The sequence below is a fragment of the Adiantum capillus-veneris genome, chromosome 9, assembly GCF_014529385.1.
Source record: "Adiantum capillus-veneris isolate H3 chromosome 9, ASM1452938v2, whole genome shotgun sequence".
NCBI classification, from domain to species: Eukaryota; Viridiplantae; Streptophyta; class Polypodiopsida; order Polypodiales; family Pteridaceae; genus Adiantum; species Adiantum capillus-veneris.
Window position 1 is genome coordinate 49,208,275 of NC_140939.1, and position 21,749 is coordinate 49,230,023.

The window sequence follows — 21,749 nt, forward strand, 5'->3', positions numbered from 1 at the left end:
TACTAAAAGGAGATTATGTTAAAAACAGAGACTACACCTACTTGTATGCAGCAAAAAGAGGAAAAAATAGATGCATGGGGGAGAATCTTCCATCGAAAGATGGTCTTAAAAATTAAAAAGAAAGATAAAAGGAGGGTGGATAATACAACAAGATTAGCACGTGTATTGAGACCACTTTTTTAGAAGGTGAAACAATTGGAATTTATGAATGGGGATAACCTTCTGAGAAAGATAATTTCTTACAAAACTACATTGGAGGAAGATAGCACAAAGGATGATAGTGAAGATAAACCACCACTAGTGAAGACAAATCTTGATTTTATAGCAACAAAAAATGATCTTGCTAGAATACCGGAGGATTTATTTGGGGCACGCTATTCTAGGAAAAGTTTTTAAAAAAAGTGTTTTTCAATCACAAACAAATGGTGGATCCACTATTTTTGGTTGAAAGGGATATGATAGGGACAAATCCAGGAACTTTTTCACCTATATCTGGGCAAAAGAAGAGTATCAAACTAAAGATGAATAGGGGCAAAGCAGAAAATTCTCAAGAAAAGTTCAAGTGATGGAGAATCAAGACATGTTTGGAGTGCAAAAAAAGATGTAGTGTAAATAAGTATCAATTTTGAAGGCAAAGGAAGCATGGAGGGTGATGGGGGACTTCTTCATCAACCAACAAAGCAATGTATAGATTGAGAAGAGGACATGGCAAATAGAGAATAGGGTTCAAGCGTTTGAAAGTCAACTTGCAAATGCAATAATGGTAAAAGGTAAGGTCTAGTATCTCAAGAAACAATTGATACAAGCTACAAAGCGATCAAAAGATGAAAAAGAGGAATTGGCCCAAAAATTAAAGTTTTGGAGAAAAAGTTTTCACAAAAACTATCAATAACTTCAATCCTCACACTGGCTTATAGAGATAAAGATGAAAAAGAGGTTATAAAGCAGTCAAACGATGAAAAACAGGAATCGGTCAAAAAATTAAAGTTTTGGAGGAAAAATTACTCACAAAAACTAGCAAAACTTCAACCCTCTCACATTGTCTTATAGAGATAAATATGTTGTTTAACATTGAATTCGAGAAGCTTACAAATCACAATGTAGAGATGACATCACAAATGAAACTTTAATTTAGCAAGGTGATTCTCTAAGGAAAGTACAAGATCAATTGAAGGATGTGGTTGAGGGATGAAATGGAGCTAGAGGGAGCTATCATATTAGATATAGATATCAATGTGAGGAAACATGATATTGAAAGGCATCATAGCCAAAATTTAGCAATTGATAACTAGACCTTAAGATGCTTTTGCATGAAAATCTCATGAAGGGGAGCTTAGTAGTTTAATGGATATGATCACGTCGTTAGAGCATGAAAAAATGCAGTAGCAACCAACAATTTATTTGATTATTGTCTATTCTTCAAAGTGAGTTACAACTTTGTAGTAAGCTATTTTTTGTTTGCAAGATGATAATGAATGATAAGTGGCTAGTAGTTTTCACAATGTCTTATGATACGAAACTCCATTTTGAAATCCATAAGAAGTAAAACTAAGTTTAAACAGTATATGCATATCTATAGAAAAGTTTCATGAAAGGACACAAGAAACTGGAGTGTTGTTTGCTCTAAGAGTTTAGCATTGGACAGGTGACACTATCATGTAGATCACTAAGAGTAAATATGTTTTAGGCTAAAAGCACTTCTTGAAAGAGAGGGGAATTTAATCATTTGTAGTGATTGCAAGAATATTCATCCATAGTGGTGCATGATCTCCATTGGACATCTCTATATGATATATGGCCTATGCATAGATGTGATAAATACACTATAGATATAGCTTAATGAAAATTTGACGGGATGTCTTTAAAAGTTGTGCCCATGCAATGCTATCACATAGTCTAATGGTAGTGAGTTATGGTTTGTCGGTGTTTGTATTTAGCACCATGTAATATTTGTTTAAATTGTGGTCTCTGTTGGATGCATTCCCGGAATTTCTTTTTAGTCATAGAGCTAAACAAGAAGGTAAGATAAGAGACAAGGTGCACAAGATTGTTCCCCAAAGCTCTTGCCAAACATTATTTGTAAGGCATAAAACGCCTAGAAGATGGGGTACCTTATCAAAGTGGGTTGTTGTAAAGCTCTCAAATGAATCCATTCATCATATTAACAAGTAAATATAACAACTTTATCATTGTGAAAAGAACTTAGTCTCCTTAAGCCAGTAACCATCACATTAGGAATGATGTATTTCAAACGCATGTGAAGTGCATAGAATAGGTTGTGTTATTACTTCAGAAATCCCATACTATTTATTTGAGGTAGAAACTTCTTTTTCTTTTTTCTTTTTTCTTTTTCTTTTTTTGGTGGTGGTGGTGTGTGTGTGTGTGTGTGGGTGGGTGTTGGGGGGGGTGGGAGGGAAGATATGTGTCACTCGCCCACTATTCTTAGCACCCCTTCACACCAAAGCCAGTAGTGCTTATACAAATTATTTTTAAAGATTTGACTTTTTGGCATAATTGCCAAATAATAGCACTACTTTGCAAGGGTGTTGTCATTGAGAACACAATGCAAAAACCATTTGAGAGTGCTTTCACATAACAAGAGACATTGATTATAGGTGTTTGTAAAGCCCAACACATATATGATTCGTCTGAATAGTCATTGGGATAGCATTTTGGACGTTATGCATGGTAAAATCTCTCATGTATAGAGAAGCTACCACCTCACTATTACATTTGAAGTACAAAAGTGCACCATAAGTAACCTTATTTTGTCAAAAAATATTTGTTACACAAGTTTGAGTTTGTGATAGGTATAGATACTACCCTTGACGACGACACATGCTCTATAGCACAAGTGCCCCTCCAGAGGGGACACAACCAGGGGATTTGAACCCACAACCCGTAGATTGAGAAGCCAAAGCCTTACCATTAGACCAACTATTTGGGGACGATTTTGTGAAACTTACCATTTGAGACTACTACTTTTGGTATTGCACATCATAAATATGGGATGGGACAATATCAAAACATAGTATCTATGTACTAGTGGAGATCATTGTACAGTATGAGCTTGTGGCTATTAGCAAAGCACCCAAATGGCACCGTCCATTTGTAGTATAAGGTGCCTTTTGGCAATTTGGTGGCAAAAGGTGCAGAGGTGGAATTTGGTCTTTTGGAGGTTAATTATGATCCTTTTTTCATTCTGATTGTACCATTCTTGTACTCCTTACCGCCAAGCAAAGTACTGCACCACATCGACGTTTTCAAGTATCTTGACAAAGTGTGGTATTACACTATTTTAACATACTTGTTATCTTCAAAGAATGTAATCAAACAACACAAGAGTGGCATGCAATGATGGAGGCATGCTTCTGTAGTTAACTTGGCTTTACAACTTTTCTAGTTTCCTTCCCTAATGGACATTATGCTCTTCTTTGGGACTTTTTCACTTGCCCCATCATATTTCACTTCCTGTCTACCATCGTTATTGGCCTTAACGTCATCATTATGAACCTCGTAACCATTGTTTGTGGCCTTGACACCATCGTTGTTGACAACGTTGTAGATTGAAATGTGATTTAGGTCTTTGCTATGGTCTGTTTGACAAAAGATTTTACTTGGAAAGCTATCAACTCTGAGTAGTAAAGAAAAGCATTTGTGGCACGTTACATGTGGCAAATTTGGTGTCTAGTTATGCTCCCTTAGCAATAATTTTCTTGTAAATAAAGCTAACAAAGTTTCTATGGCGTGAGACTAGCTTATGAAACAAGTCACATAATATTCTTCTCTTTATTTTGCTAAAATTATGCTCACAAAATTTTTCTCAAGCAAAGGTTAACCAAGAGATAGAGTTCTTCATGTTATATAAGATACAATCACAAATCATTGAGCAATCACAGATATAAAGAAAATCATATAAATATAACTTCACAACAATGCACCTCCAACACCTGAGGATGGCATCTTAAAGCTGACATTCCAAGGTGGACTTGTCAGCATTGCAAGTGAGCTGTGTATCAACAGCTGTGAAAAGGATTTCACGACCTTACAGCTCTTTACAATGAGCTTCCTGTCTCTACGCCGAGTTCCCACGAGCTTCAAAGCTCTGCACCTTGCGAGATGGTAACACAAGAAAGCCAGCATCAAACATCTTGTGGCACACTACTATTGGCCGTGAATTGATGGCCTTGCTAGAGAGAGATCTGCAAAAGAAGCAAACCTCGTCAAGATTGGCTACACGACTTCAACATCAGCTTGTGTGTCGAACAGGAATTGAACATTGAAGGTCTTAACAATTTTACTCTATATGAATGTCCAAACCAATCTCCCCTCAGTAAGTTATGGACCATTCAAAGAGGAAATTAGAGCAGACTAATTGAAAGGTCCTTGTAAGTCTTTTTTCTTCTGCATAAGTCTCGAGCATTGTTGGATTCAAACCATAATTGAATTCTGTCTTTTTGGTAAAATCGAAATTTGACGTTTTTGTGCATATACAGAAACTGTTTCAAATGGGCAGTAGTCTTTGCTTTTTCAGTTTTGAATGGAACATCATTTGAATGACATCATTTTGAATGGAACATCATTTGATTTTGTTATTTATTATTGGGCACAAAGCTATCTAAATGGATCTAAATGGATGTTATAGATCCTGCAACTCTTCCAATAAAACTGCACTTTTTTGTAAAATTTTATATTGAATGTTCTTATTTTGGACTTTTGACATCAAATACTGACTCTTAAGAGTGCATGAGCCACTTTTGTGGCTAGATGCAGACTAGATTCAATGTTTTTAGGTTGTCCTGTTCAAGGACTATCTCTTGTGATTGTTCAAAGAGAAAGGTTCAAATCAATCTTGTTGAGTCCCAACGTTCGGGAAAGGTGTCCCTCAGCTTAGCCTTGAGCCGATTGAAAATCAAGATTAGCCAATTGCAAACCATGGTGAAGGGCAGAAAAACTTGCAAAATATACAAGACAATAGTTCAAAAACGTGCAAATTTGGACATATCTACTAGTATTTCAAGTCTACAAATCGCATCTTAAGAGGAGGAAGGCTGGGCATTTAGGAAAAAGGCTTTCCAGACCATCAGAAGAATCAAGTCACGTGCTTATCCATCAGTTATAAACAAACCATTACTTTAATATGTGTGTGTGTGCGCGCAATCACTTTAATACACACACCGAAAGAATCAAGTCACAAGCTTATCCATCAATGAGTTATAAGCAGATCACTATTTCAATATGTGTGTGTGTGTGTGTGTGTGTGTGTGTGTCAATTCTCTTATGTCAGCCATTTTGTCTCATTTGTGGCGAACTCATGCTCACAAAAAAGGCTTGCGTTTGATGTCAGATGAAGAAGCTTTGCACTCCTAAATGTTTTGGTGGTCTCAATATCTTGGACTTGGGCAGGCATGTTCTTGCTAGGAAGGTTATGTTGTTGCCTGCACTTGCATAACAAATTCAGCCCTGAACTCTTATGTTTGCATACCTTGGTCAACATGTTGTTACTTCCTCATTTGGCCATTGGCAATCATCTATTTGGGAGGTTGTATTTGATAAGATGGAAGGGCGCATTCCTGGATGTCCTCTTGCTTCCACTTTGGCATGTGCTTGGAAAGACCTTAGGATTCATCTATCATGGAATGCTTGACGAAAGGAAATCCGCTCCGTTTGGAGAGACTTCATTGGAGCTTTCTCTCTTTGGTTGACCGCTCGCCTCGCTGGCATAGTTACCCGGAACAGGGAACGGGGAACGGCAACATGCATGAAATGCCATTCCCTGTTTTGGATACTCACATCTGAAACACGAAACGGGAAATTAGGATGGGAACGGGGAACGGGGACAGGGAAATGGCCACCCCCTATAACTCTGCGAGTCGCTAGGCATACTTCCTCTCTTGTCGTGGCATTCGTGTGGTGGATGTGGCCAAATACACTTTTGATTTTCCCTTTGCCGCTCGCCGTTTTGAATTGCTCCATGCATTACTGTCAGTTCTGGAGAGAACTTCAGCACATGCTGGTTGATTTTTTGCCCATTTCACCTTTGCCTGATGGTGATTGCATGTCTGATTGGAGTCTTCGGGAAACGCCTTTTCAAGATATTTCTGTCAGTCGAGTTTATGCTCTTCTCCTCCTTTGCACATGCATAAATCTGATATTTGGTGGAGGAAGCTTCTCTCTGTCCTGTGGAAAAGCCGCTTGTGTTTGAAAGGAGCAACCGTTTCTTTGGCACTATTTGCTTGGAGTTTTCCCGGTGGGCATTTTTCTTTGTGCATGTCATATCCACCCTTCTTCTTGTGTCTGTAACTTGACTGCGGATGAGAATCCTTGCCACCTGTTGTGGGATTGCTGCGCTACTAAAGGATCTCCTTCGCCGCATATCAGCTTGTGTGCAGCTCCTTTTTCTAGCGATGGTTTTCCATAAATGGTTACTTGGTGAGCCTAATGGGCTTTTTTACTTATTTGAGCCTAGAGCTGGCCACTTGGCATGATCTGGGCCCTTGCCCTATACCCAAATCGCATGGCCATGACAAATAAAGCACACTGCAACAATATTAGCGATGCGTCCATATTAGCGACGCCGACGCAGGCTGCATGAAGCCAAGGCGTGAGGCAAGAGAGTGACAGGTTTGGAAACTCACCTGATCATTCATCAAAGGCATACAACTATACGTGACGAGGCAGACTAGCATACAATGATTCTGCCCAACGAGACTTATACAAAACAGATGGGAGACCTTTGAAAGTTGAAACAATATGGGTTAATTTCTGCTTATGTGCAGGATGGACGTTTGGACAAAGCGATTGCTTGTATTTATGAAATGCAATGCCAAGGTCTATCTCCAAGTGCAGGCACTTTTACCTGCATATTAAAGCTATGTGCCAGTAGAGGTGCAATGGACAAGGGACAACTCATACATGCTCAACTTGGCAAGAGCCGCTTGTTGGAACAGGATGTTGTTGTGGGTACTGTGTTGTACGCTAGGTGTGGTTCCCTGAAAAAGTGCGAGAAGTGTTTGCAAACTTCTTGTTCAAGATATTGTCACCTTGAATGTGCTTATTGGACATGGTCTTTGCAAGGAAGTATTTGAGTATTTGAAGGAGACGGAAAAACAGGGTCTCTATCCAAATTCTGTCACTTTTGCTTGTATCTTGAAATCTTGTGGCATCATTGGGGCAACAATAATAAGGGATCAATGCTCAGATTATTGGAGAGAATTTATAGGAAAAAGCATTCTTGTCTCCAATGCATTGATGGATATGTATGCTAATTGTGGTCTACTTGGTAGAGCTCAAAAAGCGTTCCAGGATATGGCAATTCAAGATGTGGTTTCATGAAATACGCATATACTCACTATGAGATGTGGGACAAGGCTATCATATGCTTTAAAAGAATGCAGTTTGTAAGATGTGCTCCATTTAAGGGCCAGCAGATACATGCTAAGATTTTGAATGATCGGTTTTTAGAAAGAGACATTGTTACTGCCAACTCCGTGCTTGATATGATTGCAAAGTGTGGTAGAAGCACGGGAGATATTCAACAGGCTTCCGTTCAGGGATGTAGTCTCTTGGAATTCACTGATTGCAGGATACACCCAGCATAAGCTTTTTGATGACGCTCTGAGATGTTTTGAGTAGATGTGCAGCATTGGCATGACACCAGATGTGTTCCTCTTTGCTTCCATATCCTGCATGGATTGATTGCAGGATAAACACAACAGGAGCAGGGCTAGAAAGCTTAAGGCTGTTTTATTCACCAGCTTCAACTACCTTACTCAGCTCGTTTCTGCAGGTGCAACTAGTTATGCCCAGCATTATGCCACTCAAAGGATAGCTCATGCAGATTCAACAACCCTGTGCCCTCCGCCATCCTTCAATGTTCATGGAAATGATATGCAGCAGGTCCCCATGCCTAATTCTCAAGATTCACAACCAATTCTTTACCACACAGTTTGCCCGTGAAGCAGCAAGCTGGGCAGAACCGGAAAGGAGTACCAGAGACCTTGCAAACACTGGTTATATTTCACAGATCATCAAGCTGGAGGGTATTTTGGATGCTTGCAACGTGTTGAGCACTCTCAAAGATCGGATATTTCGTGCGATCAACCCATTGGCAGAGGTCTGTTCTAGTGCTACTGAAACAGAAGACATCAGATTTCAATCGATGATCAGTTGGCCTAGTCTAGAGTCAAATCACCAAAACTCATTGCCTTCGCAGGCCTGTTCAACACATTTTTCTGCTAATGCTATCAAGTGTCACAAATTGCTGACGTGTCAAAGCCTAAAGAATGGAGCCAACTTACAGATGCCGGTCGAGGGGCCTTAACCCTAAGAAGAACAAGTAACAGAAGAAGTCCTACCAACTTATGGGGACCCCGTCCGATGGGGCCCTAAGTGACATAAGGATTCAAATAAAGCAGGACCCGCACACACACACATATTGATGACATGGCACATTTTCCGAAAACTGCGTTGTCATGATGACGTGGCAAGCTGTACGGAATTCCGCGTTTTGCGTTGGCTGATGACGTGGCAGGCTGTACGGATTTCCGTGATTTACACTGGCAACTTTTTGGCTTTGCTTTTGGACCAGATGCTTTTGAGTTTGAAGGCTTTTCACTGTAATTGCTTTTTAGGCCAAGGGCCTTTAAATATGAGGTTAGGCCTCATTCTCTAGCATGCTTCCTGGAGAAGGTGCAGAGACTGGAGTACCGGCTTGTTCAATATAAAGAAATACCGAAAGGGGCGCCAAGGTTTGGGGCCAATACTCTCTGGGGTGGAATTCCGCCACTCCATGTCGCCTGTCGTCTCTCTCTCTCAGTTCAGTTGTTATTGAAGTGCTAAAAGTCTGTTCAGTCTGTTCTTTTCTATTGGCACGTGGTGCCCGCCTTGTAACAGTGGTATCAAAGCATCTGGCGTGTGATTTTCTGAAAACATATCGGTCCTACAAAAGAGCAGACAGAGCTATTGGAATTTTATTTGAGGGTATCTTCGCCTCGAACCCCGACTTATTAGCCACTCCCACCCTTACTTCATCGTGCATCAGGCGCGCTCCCGTCTTCACCGCTCATGTCTTACAGGGCATAAGCCGATTAAGATCACTTGCAAGAGAAGGATCCATATTTGTTTCAAGTCACTGTTTTTCTCGAAAGCAGTGCCATGCAGATGTTGATGTCTATAGCTACCAAGCAACATACTCCAAGTACTTGGCAAGCTTTCAAGAAAAAAAAAAAATTCCCTAAGTTATATGGTTTCTGACATCTTCCTTTGGAGTGCAACTTTTGGCAGAGTGGAGTATCCTGAAATGCTTGCCATGGAAACCCTAGCAGATTATAACTTAAAATTTCTCGACATCTCCCAGTAGATGTCTCTTCATGAGCAAATGACCTTGGGGGTCCAGTGCGACTGCTATCTTGGGACTACCATCGCCGCCAAAGAAATACTGTTTGTCCAAGAGCTGATGACCATGTTGTGCTCGGCTACCACCCTATGGAATGAACATAACACTAATTTTTTTTGGTGCAGGTTTCAAGATGGAAAGTCAGTCGACTTTTCGAGCTCGAGTGATGTCGAGATTGCTTTTTAAGTTTGAAATTTGTTTGAGAACTTGTTTGGTGATCCTGTTTGGAATTTGTTTGAAATGAATGGTATCTGTTTTGAACCTGTCTTGGTGCCAATTTGAATTGTTTGACTCTGGTTTTATACTGGTTTCAATGACTGGTGATTTTACTCCCGCGTGGAGTAGTGAGAAATAATGTTTGAGAATGCTTGTTCGTACTCATGGCCCGGACCCTTGTGGTTATTAACGGGGGGGGTATTGAATGATTGAAAAGTGTTGTCTTTACTCATGGCCTGGACCCTTGTGGTTATTTACCGAGGGAGTATTGTTGTTGTTACTCATGGCCCGGACTTGCATGGTTATTTACGGAGGGAGTATTAAGAAGCCTGAGTAGTGGTTACTCTCAGCACCTCCAAACGACGCAGGCTGCGGTCTGGGGGGGCGTTTGGTTGTAAAAGGCTTCTATATCTCATGGCCCAGACCTTTTTAGGTTATTTGCGGGAGGAGTGATGAGGGAGTCGTTGAACATCTCATGGCTCGGACCTGGATGGTTATTTGCGGGGGGAGTGTTCATCGGCGACTTTATGTTTCTATGTCTTGTAACATGCATATGTGAGCATTTGTGTTGCATTGTGATGTGCCAATTACTAAATATTCCTAATTGGATGAGATTGCCTGGGTATGTAATGCTAGTGCATCAAGACACCCGTGGAAGATTAGTACGGTCTGGGTGTGATGGCTAATTTTACTACGCCAGAATATCAAGAGTTCAAATCTGGACGAAAGGAGAAGCTACTCCTTGATCAAAAGGGCAGAAAGGAGAAGCTAACTCCTTGATCAAAACAGCCAAAAGGAGAATCTAACTTCTTGATCAAAAGAGCAGAAAGGAGAAGCTAACTCCTTAATAAAAAGAGCAAACTGATTGTCCCTCGGAAATTTTTAAGCTAACTTGAGTTGTTTTGCAGATATGTTGTAATCGCGGACGATTACTCTCTTTCAAGAAGGGGAGATGTCACAAACTGCTAACGTGTTAAAGCCTAAAGAATGGAGCCAACTTACAGATGCCGGCCGAGGGGCCTAAACCCTAAGAAGAACAAGTAACAGAAGAAGAAGTTCTACGAACTTATGGGGACCCGTCCGATGGGGCCCCAAGTGACATAAAGGATTCAAATAAAGCAGGACCCGCACACACGCACAAATTGATGACATGGCAGATTTTCCGAAAATTGCGTCGTCATAATGACGTGGCAAGCTGTCCGGAATTCCACGTTTTGCGCTTGTTGATGACGTGGCAAGCTGTACAGATTTCCGTGATTTACGCTAGCAAATTGTTGGCTTTGCTTTTGGACCAGATGCTTTTGAGTTTGAAGGCTTTTCACTGTAATTGCTTTTTAGGCCAAGGGCCTTTAAATATGAGGTTAGGGCTCATTCTCTGGCATGCTTCCTGGAGAAGGTGCAGAGACGTGGTGCCCGTCTTGTGACATCAGGCTGTTGGCGATGCAGACGGCAGAGATCGAAGTAATGGAAAGAGTAAATGTCAAAGTGGACATCAGGCTGTTGGCGATGCAGACGGCAGAGGCCGAAGTAATGGAAAGAGTAAACGTCAAAGTGGACATGAGGGCAGAAAAGCTTAGCAGGATCGATCACACCGAATTAAGCTTATGATGGTTATCCTCAAGTAATTAAGCCAGCAGCTTCAGTGCTAGCTGCCTGCGCTTTTAGCAGAGAGTGCGAGGGGATTAGTGGCAGAGAGCTCAATGTCGAGGGAAAGGCATTGGGGAATATCGCGACTTATAGTGCAAGTCATGGTCGGATGAGCCGTTGGTTTCAGTCGCACTTCTCGTCCAGCTCTGTTGATAGCCTATCTGAAAATTTGATGAGGCAAGCATTTCGGAACGATCTACAGACAAACAGAAACATCTCTCATGACCAATTCAACGCAAATTATGGTGTCCGCAAGAGTTGGTTAATGTGTAGCTCCAAGGAGATTTGATGCTGGAGAAGCCGAAGAACACAGACTGTGGAGTAATGGCATTTTTGGAGACAGGCATACCAATATGTAACACTTATTAGCCTCCAGCAGTGAACTAGCAGCAGTTCACTGCTGGCCATTCAACAACTAGGTGGGATAGCAGAAACTTTACGAACAATATGGCCAAAATTGCGACCTGTAAAGAGCTTCTCTTGCTAAACCGCGTGCAGGCAGCAACCAATGCGGGTGCAGTTGAGATTAGCAACAACAGTATACTGCAGCGTTGCTCTTCAGCAACTACATACGAAGCAGGGAATGCTGGTGGCGAGGATTTGAATGCACAACAGTTACTGCTTCGGAGCGCCCTTCTTGCCAATAACCACGATTCGGTGGCGGATCCTATGAGCAAAGGTCCATGTACACAGAAGCCAGCGGATCAAGTTCAAATGACTGCAGATGGGCGCAAACTTCAATTTGGTATTGTAGCCGATACAAACCCTCATTTCCCCTTGGAGGAAAATCTATTCACATCTTCTCAAAGGTCTTTTGTACAGCATGCAGTCGAGGTAAAAACTCCATATAGCAGCTGTAGTATGCCGAATCGGTCGAATGTAATTATCGCCAACAGCGACTTAACATTCCATAGCGCAGTGCATACTGTTGCTAATATATTGTCCGAGTGCGGAACCAAGTTCAGCGTCAAGAGGATTGTACAAAGTTTGCCTACTGTTGAATGCATTTTGCTACCTCAAGGTTCATAAATTATTTTATTTAGTTATACACTCAATATATCATATATGTTGGGTGCCAAGTGCCCTCGTGTGCAAATACATTCCTCATGATGCTGCATCTTATCTCGGTTTTCTTGTAGAGATGAGTCAGCTTTCTTTGCATCTCTTACTGGCTTAGCATATAAGATCCATTACATCAGCACAAATTCGAGGACGGTTGTCTGGATAGAGGGGTTGGCTGGGGTGCTATGGATTGGAGGGACGCCAGCGCTTGAGAAGGAGAAATGGACGTATGGGGTGGTGGCGGCGACATCGATTGGACTGAACATATAGAATCTAGTTGTATGCAAAAAAGGACTAGATTTCTCGCAGGCTTCATGCCACCACCTCAATCGCATCATTAACACAACTACTAGTACCTCTATGGTAAGCACTGGCTTCTACATCTTTTGGAGAGATCACACCTTGACAGCCTTCAAGTTGCATCTTTGACTAGAGATATTAGTTTCTAATGGATGGTTGTTGCTCCCCCTACATGCGGAAAGTGGTTATTAGAGGCCCAAAATCGATCGACCTTTAGAGTTGTGTTTGCTCATTACTGCTCAAAGCACGGAACTCACGGAAGTTCAAAAGCGTACGCTCAATGCAAAAAACAAATCTAACCAATCTACCACACTTGGGTGATAGAAAGGTTATACCATTTTCCTCTTTTTATTAACACACTCACACACCCACACACACACTCCCCCCCAAGAAGAGAATTTTTAACATCGTGGGAAACTATCCCAAGAGACCTCAAAGATCTATCCGACGAGAGTTGAACTCAAGACTTGTTATGAGAAATGAAATGAAATGAAATGTTATATTAACGTCTTCAAAAGGCCAAAATGACCTATGAGACCAAACTGTTATAAAATTGTGAATCTGATACCATGTCTGGGGACAAAAAGATTAGAACAAAAATACTACTACTAGAATCCATCCTCATCTGCACTCTGGATGTCGAGAGAGTATGGCTCGAAACCTCCGATGTAGTCTCCGTCGATGCTGTGTAGCCCCTGTCCTCAATCGTGGCCGTCTGGATCTCCGTAGCTTCAGTGCTCGGTCGATGAGAGTGCCGGTAGTGGTAGAATGAGTGTGGGCTACTGCCCAGTCTTGAAAACCTCAAAGAAGACAGCAACATCTGGCTTGGAGGAGTCCATGATCGCTGCGGTGGGAAGTCTGGTAAATGAGACACGGAAAGTCAGAGCAGACTTGGCCGAAGCTGGAGCCACTGGTCAGATGAAGGATCAACAAGAGAATTCATCACAAAGCCAACCAGCAACCAAAGAGGAAATGGGATGGAACTATGAACATACTCAAGAGGAGAAATCTTCTAGTTCGGACAACGGCAGCTCTAGCAACAAACAAGATGAGATCTATGTGCAGGTCGGTGAACGCATTCAGAAGTTGACAGTAAAACTGAATGATATCAGACGCACATTGCCAGAGGCTGCGAAATTTATCACACAAAAGAGTAGTAGGCTTGCCAGCTATTTGGGATGATGAGGTTCTAGTGATTCAGATATATTACAAGCACAAAAGCAATGAGAACTGTTATCTCGAGTAATTTTGGATGGAGGAGCTATGTCACGTGACACATCCAACCCTATGTGTCCGTGGACAAGCTACAGCATGACCAGAGTTCAGTTCAGTCAAGTCAGTCTAGAATAGTAAGTGATCTTGCACTTTTGTGAGTCTGTTCGCAGACCATGCATGTCCAGACACTTAGATTAGATGCATATCCTCTGGTTGCACACACACACAGCATGACCATCAGATTCCAGTCAGATCCCATCAGTAGCATTTTTACAGTGCATAGACCTATTTTTCCTATTTTTGACATTTTTCACTTATTATTTTTAAGTGACTTTTGTTGGAAAGTACGTAGGGAAATTTTGCTAAGATAATATATAAGCAAACCAAAGCTAGCACTTTCTGGCAGAAGAAGCATTTTGCTCAGCAGGCAACTTCTCAACAGGACCACCACAGAGGCCTAGCGTTTTTGCTTAACAGCAAAGGCTAGCATTTTCAGTTCCAGATCAACCCTGGCGTTTTTGCATTGCAGAGCAGCCCCGGCAACCACAAGAAAACAGATCCCCTAGCGTTAGCAGTTTCCACAACAGTTAGAAGATTTCCACTGCACCAAAAGATTTTCAGCCCTAGTGTTTTTACATCTGCAAGACACCTCCTCAGCGGTTTTGCAGATCTTCGCGACGGAATCAGCCCTAGACTCAGCGTTTTCAGTTTTCAGCAGTCAATACCCGCAGAAGAACCCCCAAACCTCGTAGATCTCACCTTTCCGCAGCACATCCTCGCCGCACGGTCAGATCCATCGAAATTTGCAGATTCAGCCCAGAAAACGTAGATTTCAGCATCTGTGTTTTCAGCGCGTCGTCGTTGCAACGTCCTCATGGACATAGAGTCAGAATTCAGCAGATAAAGATTTGCAGATTTCAGCCCTTAGCGTTTTCAAAGTTCAGCCCATCTCATCGTCGTCCTCATCGTCGTCGACATCGTCGGCAAGTCCAAGCATTGTAGAGATTTGTGCAATCATAAGTAGACCGCTCTCGCCATAGAGGGTGGGGCCTTCGGAGGAGGGTTTTACAACGTCTCTAGTGTCGTATTCTCTTTTCTATCTCTCAGTCTCATACACTTTCACGCACAATGTCCATTCACTTTGTTTGTGTCCATTGCACTCTCTCATTAAGCACCGAAGGCTCTCCCTTCCATAAGAACAAAAGGAACTTTGAGCACAATTCAGAGCACTCATCTTGAGCAAAGTTCGACATTCACTTCCGCTGCACCTTACATTGGTATGAGAGCTTTGGCAGTGTTTTGTATCACTCAAGGAAAGAACCACAAGAACCACATAATTTTTTTTGCTTGTTGAGGTCGCACGTAACCCAAGTTCACTTGGGCGTGTCGATTCCTAATCGTGTTTTGAAGAGTAGCAGGAAACCCAAGAAAGAAGGGCTTGTCCAGCCTCCCCTTGTGCCTCTTTTCACTCATTGAGAGCGGACCGTGCACTTAGCGGCCGGCCAATTGACGTGAGATGGGAAAAAGCAACCTTGGTGTGAGCGCAAGGCCGCCAAGGGGTGCACCCGCGGAAAAGAATAGAACTCAGGTGAAGAGAAGATCCTTCTCTAACACAGATTCCAAGCAGAAGAAGAACCTCAAGACCCGCAAGAACCTCAAGAACCCAAGAACCCCAAGAACCAAGACCCGCAAGAACCCAAGTTCCTCGTGAACTTAAGAACCCTAGACCACAAGAACCCACGACTTCAGTGGATGGTCATCACTTGAAGCGGAATGGATACTTCGCTTGAAGGTGATGAGCATGAGAGAGGCAAAGAAGAATTTTCCCCACCAAGAGGTTTTTCTGACCCTCCCCCTTCCCCATCTATGCCAAGGATTGCACTAACTCCTATGGAGGAGTTGGAGCAGATGTTTATGGACAGGAAGTTAGAACGCGAAGCAAGAAGAGTAGCAAGAATGACAGAATTTGATCATCGCAGACACGCAGAAAGAAAAGCAGAAAGAAAGGCAGCCATAGAGCGTGAGCATGAGCAAGCGCGACACATGCAAGAGTTGTTGCGACTCTTTTCTCAAGTGCAGGCACAAATGCAAGAGATTCGGGAAAAGGAGACTCTCTCAGTCTCTTCTTCTCCAAAGCATGATACACAGGATTTGATGATGATTTGGATGATAAGGACAAGCATGATGATTTGCATGATCAAGATGTGATTTCTCACAAGCATGATGATTTGCATGATGATCAAGATGTGATTTCTCACAAGCATGATGATTTGCATGAGGATGATGTGATTGTTCACAAGGATGATGTGTTAGTTGATACTTTCTCTAGTGAAGCTAACCTCATTGCAGATTCAATCAATCACGAAAAACCGATCTTGGCTCTCGAGTCGAGGTCCACAGAACCCCCACAGGAAGATTCGGTCAAACACGAAGAACTGATCTTGGCTCTCGAGCCTAAGTCCAAAGAACCCTCACAGGAAGTATTATGTGTTCGAATGATTCGTCAGCACGCATTGTTCGAGTGTTTCATTCGTGATCGTTTCTTGTATTTTAATCAGCGTCTTTATGTTATTCCTTTTCCTAGGCATGACATATTGTACGTTGAGCACGTTTCACTCATGAAGGAGCACGAATGTATGCGGATTGTTCATGGAAAGCTGAAAAGTATGCATTCAAGGAAGTCACATTTCATGTCTCTTCCTTGGCACGACACGGTTGTAGAAAGAGCACATGAAAGTATCAACACCAAGCATGGGCATTTCCATTGTGTTTTGACACGGTTGATTGATTCAGATCAGCACCACAAGTTTGCGTGTGTGTGGTGAATGGGTTAGCACTCCGTCTCTTTGTTCATCTACATTGCATGCGCAGTCTTTGAGGAAGACAAGATTTTTTCTACTCACTTTACATGAAATGGGTATGTTCATGTTTTGGTGTTGGAAGTGGTTTCAGGAATTTTCAACCATGGAGATTCTTGAAGAAAGAAGAAGCACGACTCGAGACGAAGTTGAAGTAAGGAAGGAAACTCAGAAGACTTTGTGTCACTTTCAGTGTGGCCCAAAGAAGCAAGCGTTGCAGACCTTTATGAAGTTCAAGTATCGAATGACCCACACATTAGAGTAGGCCGGCCAAGAGTCCTTTCCAGGATTCCGGATATTGTTGGTGATCTCCCTCGACGCCATACAGTTTGTCACAAAGTGATGACGTGGCGGACAGCAAAAACCCTAATTTCTGCCAGAAACCCTAAAATTCCTGCAAACCCTAATTTTTGCCAAAAACCCTAAATTCCGGAAATCGCGGAGGCGGATTATTATAAAAAAAAAAAAAAAAAAAATTTTGGAAAATGATGAGCGACGCGAATTTTGCTTTTGTTTTTTTTTATTAAAAAAAAAAGAGAAAAGACTCTCTAAGAGAGAGAGAGAACTGATGCTTTTGATTTTAAAAGCTTTTGGGGCTCTGCTTTTGGGCATCCCTTGTAACCTTTAAATTAGTGGTGAGGGCCTCACTTCTCAGGGCATCTGGACGCAGAGTCTGAGAGTGAAACCCTAACCGCTCTCTTGTACTTTGATGATTGATTAATACAAAAAGAAATACCGAAAGGGGCGCCAGTCTTTGGGGCCAATATCTCTAGGCACGGAACTCCGCCGGGCCAGTGCAAATCTATTGTGATCTGTGAATTGTTTTGAAGTGGTTATTTGGTGCTGTCGCGGTTGATTCTTGACTTGGAGTGTCCAAGTTTGTTACAGTGGTATCAAAGCACGGCCGATTTCTCTTCTACGGGAAATCCGATCCCCGAAATTTTTTTTTTCCGCGGCACCTATGGCTTCAGGCAATGATCAGTCGACTCCCTCTGCATCTGGAGATGCGGGCTGGGATCACAACGAAGATTCAGACAAGAGAGTATGGCCCGCCTCGGCCTACTCAGGCGGAGCAAACAGAGATGGAGCGTCGTCAATTGATCAGCGATGCAACAATGATGATGCTCAATTTTGCCAAGGAAGCGAAGATGGCAAAATATATGAACCAGACCTCTTTGGAAGAGGTACAGATGGAGTGGCAGAGAACCACAACACCACTCCCGAAACCCGCTCTCAAGAAACCTTCTGCCTCCAAGAAATATACGGAGAAGGAACTGGAGAACGTGGTTGATGCACGGATTGCTCAGCTTTTTGACACGCAAAAGAAAGCCAAAAAGCACGGCAAAAAGCAGAAGAAAGGCACTTGACTTCCCGGGATATTTAGGTCGTCGGTCGACATTTGACAAGGCAAAGAAATTGAAGAAGCGCGTCAAGTTTGAAGACCTACCCAGTTCTTCTTCTTCTTCTTCTGACAGTTCTTCTAGCTCCTCGGATTCGAGCGAAGAAGACAGAAAAGGTAAAAAGCGAAGCAAGAAGCAACGCTTCGGAACGGGCAAGAAAAAGGCAAAGAAGGCTACATCTCGCCCAGAGACTGACAGTTCTACTGAGGACTCGTCTACAGACAGCTCAGATTCCGATGACGGAAAGTTTTATGCGAACAAGAAGAATTTTTACAAAGCCAACCAGTATGACTTTCTCGAAGATAAAAGCAAGAAAGTCCGAGAGTTTAAGGAAGGTGGCCACTCGATCAAGTTTGATACTTTTCAGGATACTCAGATGCTTCGAAGGCTTTGTCTTTTATACAGCAGTTTGACATCGCTTTCGCGAGAGGACGCTATTCAGAGCACTCCAAGATTCGAAGAGCTGCCTCTTATTTTAAGGGGAATGCTCGCACTTGGTGGTCCACGCTTCTATTAAGCAAGACTGTGCCGGTTACATGGCTGAAATTCAAAGAGGCTTTTTATTTCTTCTTGGTTGACTCAAGAGTTTGAGCGAGATATACGAGCTGCTTGGAACCATCTCCGGATGACCAAGAGCGATACAGTGAATTCTTACTGTGAAAGATTCTGGAACTCTTTTCTACCTGCCTCTTCATTCAAGAAGATCTCGTTCAGAGAACAAATTGAGCGGTTTACATTGGGTCTACCTACAGAGATCCGAGACCACTGCTTGGAACAGAAGTCAGCTTCTATTCAGGAGTTGATGAGTCATGAGAAGCGGGGCTTTGCCATTCACTCTGGCAGTCTGACTTACCCCACAGATAAGGCCATGACACAACGAGCCAAACAGACTTCTGGGAATGAAAGTAGAATGAAAAAGAGCAACCCAGAGAAAAAAAAAGGATGCACGACCCAAGCTTACTCCTGAGGAGAGAGCTCACTTCATCAGAGAGGGGAAGTGCTTTGGATGCGGGAAACATGGACATATTTCCGCAAAGTGCCCTGATAAGGCACAGAAAGAACAAAATGATAAAGATGACGACAGGTCTGAGAGTTCGAGCGCAGCTGAGGAATGTGGCAGAAAAGGCAGATAGAACAGCAGAACTGGTACCACATGGCGTGGGACCTGCACCGAATCTAATGAATGAAAGTACAAACTTTGCCGCTTTCAGGGCAAAGTGAAGGATCAGGAAGCTCTTTTGAAGGAGCCAAGGCCAACTTCTTTTCACTTGGAATTGGCGGCTCGATTTGGAACTACGCCCGACAGACTGACGCCACAGGCGGAGGTAGTTCGACTGGCACCCGGATGGGATGTTGCCATTACACCGAGCATTGGCAAACTTCGTTTGCAATGACAGGGGTGTTCAGGGCACGTGAGTGACGTTCTACTCGGGATCCCTTGGTACCACAAGAACTACGCCGTGGTTGACTACCGGGCCGAGAAAGCGACTTTGATAAATGAAGGGCTTAGAGATTGTACTTGATGAACTTCAGTTTTCTTACTCATTCTTTTGGGAGAACTGAACGATGGATAAAAGTTGAATATGTTTTGACCTGAAGAAAAGAACGCCAAGATTTTTTTCTCCACACTCATGCCGATTGCTTTTGAGAGGGCCTGAAGATCATACCATTGATCTGATATCTGGAAGCACGCCACCGAATCGGCCACCTTATCGTGTGAGCCGAGTCCAGAATGAAAAGATTATGAACTCAGTGAAAGACCTCTTGGAAAAGGGTCTTGTCCAGCCTAGTACTTCACCGTATTGCTCTCCAGTGTTGTTGGTTTTGAAGAAAGACGGATCTTGGAGAATGTGTATCGATTATAGCACTCTCAACGAAATCACCGTCAAGAACAGATTTCCGATTCCTAGGATCGATGATATACTCGACAGGTTACAGGGATCCTCGTGCTTTAGCAGGATTGACTTGAAGAGTGGATATCATCAGATCAGGATAGCACCAGGAGATGTCTACAAGACAGCTTTTCGGACGACTTTTGGGTTATTTGAGTTTTTGGTGATGCCTTTTGGCTTAACCAATGCTCCTGCGACATTTAACCGGATGATGGACAGGATTTTTCCTACTAGAGATACACTTTTTGGGACACATTGTGTCAGCAGCAGGAGTGCGAATGGACCCGGCCAAGATAGAGACTATCCGTGATTGGCCCGATTTGAGGAATGTCCATGAAGTTAGAAGCTTCTTGGGACTATGTTCGTACTACAGGCGGTTCATACGAAAGTTTGCAGAGGTTGCTTCCCCTTTGCATACCTTGACACAGAAAGGAGTACCTTTTTCGTGGGGACCCACAGAGGTGACTGCCTTTCAGACATTGAAAGAGAAATTGACTACAGGACCATATTTTGACTTTGCCGGACTTGCAGAAGACATTTGAAGTATATTGTGATGCTTGTGGTCGTAGTCTGGGTACGTCTTGATGCAAGAAGGCCATGTCATAGCTTACGAGAGCCGTTTGTTCTCTAGGCCGGAGATGACAGCACAGATCTATGGAAAAGAGCTTTTGGCGGTTATCCACGCTCTTACTCAGTGGCGGCATTACCTACTCGGAGCGGATTTTACTGTCTTTACAGACCATCAGAGTTTGCGCTACTTCTTGTCACAGAAGCAGCTTTCGGAAAAGCAGATGCGGTGGGTGAACATCTTGTCACAGTTCCACTTCCAGATTGTCCACGTGCAGGGTCAAAAGAATGTGGTGGCAGATGCTTTGTCTCGGAAACCGTTGGTTCTGGCTATTTCCGCGATACATCATAGGAGCTTCGAGGATATGGTCGATCAGTATGCCACAAATACAGGTTTTGCAGATATGTTCACACGGATACGGGATGGGGAGACAGTAGCTGTATACTCCCTTTGGGAAGGCTACTTGATGAAAAAGACTATGTTGTGCGTTACACAGCCGTTGAGGGAAAAGGTTATGACTGATTGCCACTGTCCACCTTTTACGGGTCACCGCGGCATTGCTACCACCATGAAAGGGGTAGAGAGAGATTTCTTTTGGTGGAGACTGAAGAAGGATGTGGAAGAGTTTGTGCGCAGTTGCTTGGTATGCCAGAAGGTCAAGTTTGACAGGCATAAAGCACAGGGATTGTTACAGCCTTTACCCATACCCACCCGCCCCTGGGAAAATATTGAAATGGATTTCATTTTTTTTTATCTCCCGAGAATACAGAATGATCACGATGATTTTCCGATTACATGGCACGCCTGAGACGATTGTCTCCGACAGAGACCCCAGATTTATGAGTTTGTTTTGGAAAGCAATTTGGGAGAACATTGGCACGCAGTTGCAGTTCTCGTCATCGTTCCACTTGCAGACTGACGGGCAATTTGAGATTGTCAATTCAGTGATTTTAGATTTATTGAAGTCTTGTATCTCGGATCAGAAGACTCAATGGGAAAAGAACTTACCTTTGGTGGAATTTGCTTATAGTAACACGATACACTCTTCGACGGGGAAGACGCCATGTGAGATTGTTGAAACTGCTGCGAAGGTTCCATCCTTCCTGAGCACGAAAGATTAGAAATTTGAAGCGGATGAATATTCGCGAGATTTGGATACGGCTTTTGCCAAGGTTCGCGAGACTTTACAGAAGT

At 42.9% G+C, this 21,749-nt stretch overlaps 1 long non-coding RNA gene across 13 annotated transcripts in view; it reads right to left on the reverse strand.

Moving 5' to 3' along the window:
• Positions 1-3,913: 3,913 nt before the first annotated feature.
• LOC147450458 (uncharacterized) overlaps positions 3,914-21,749 on the reverse strand; it is a 68,428-nt gene continuing 50,592 nt past the window's right edge. For all 13 annotated transcript variants that reach the window (XR_015189271.1, XR_015189282.1, XR_015189281.1 and 10 more), the window contains one exon: positions 3,914-4,202. This is a non-coding gene — a long non-coding RNA (uncharacterized LOC147450458). The remainder of the gene's footprint in view (positions 4,203-21,749) is intronic.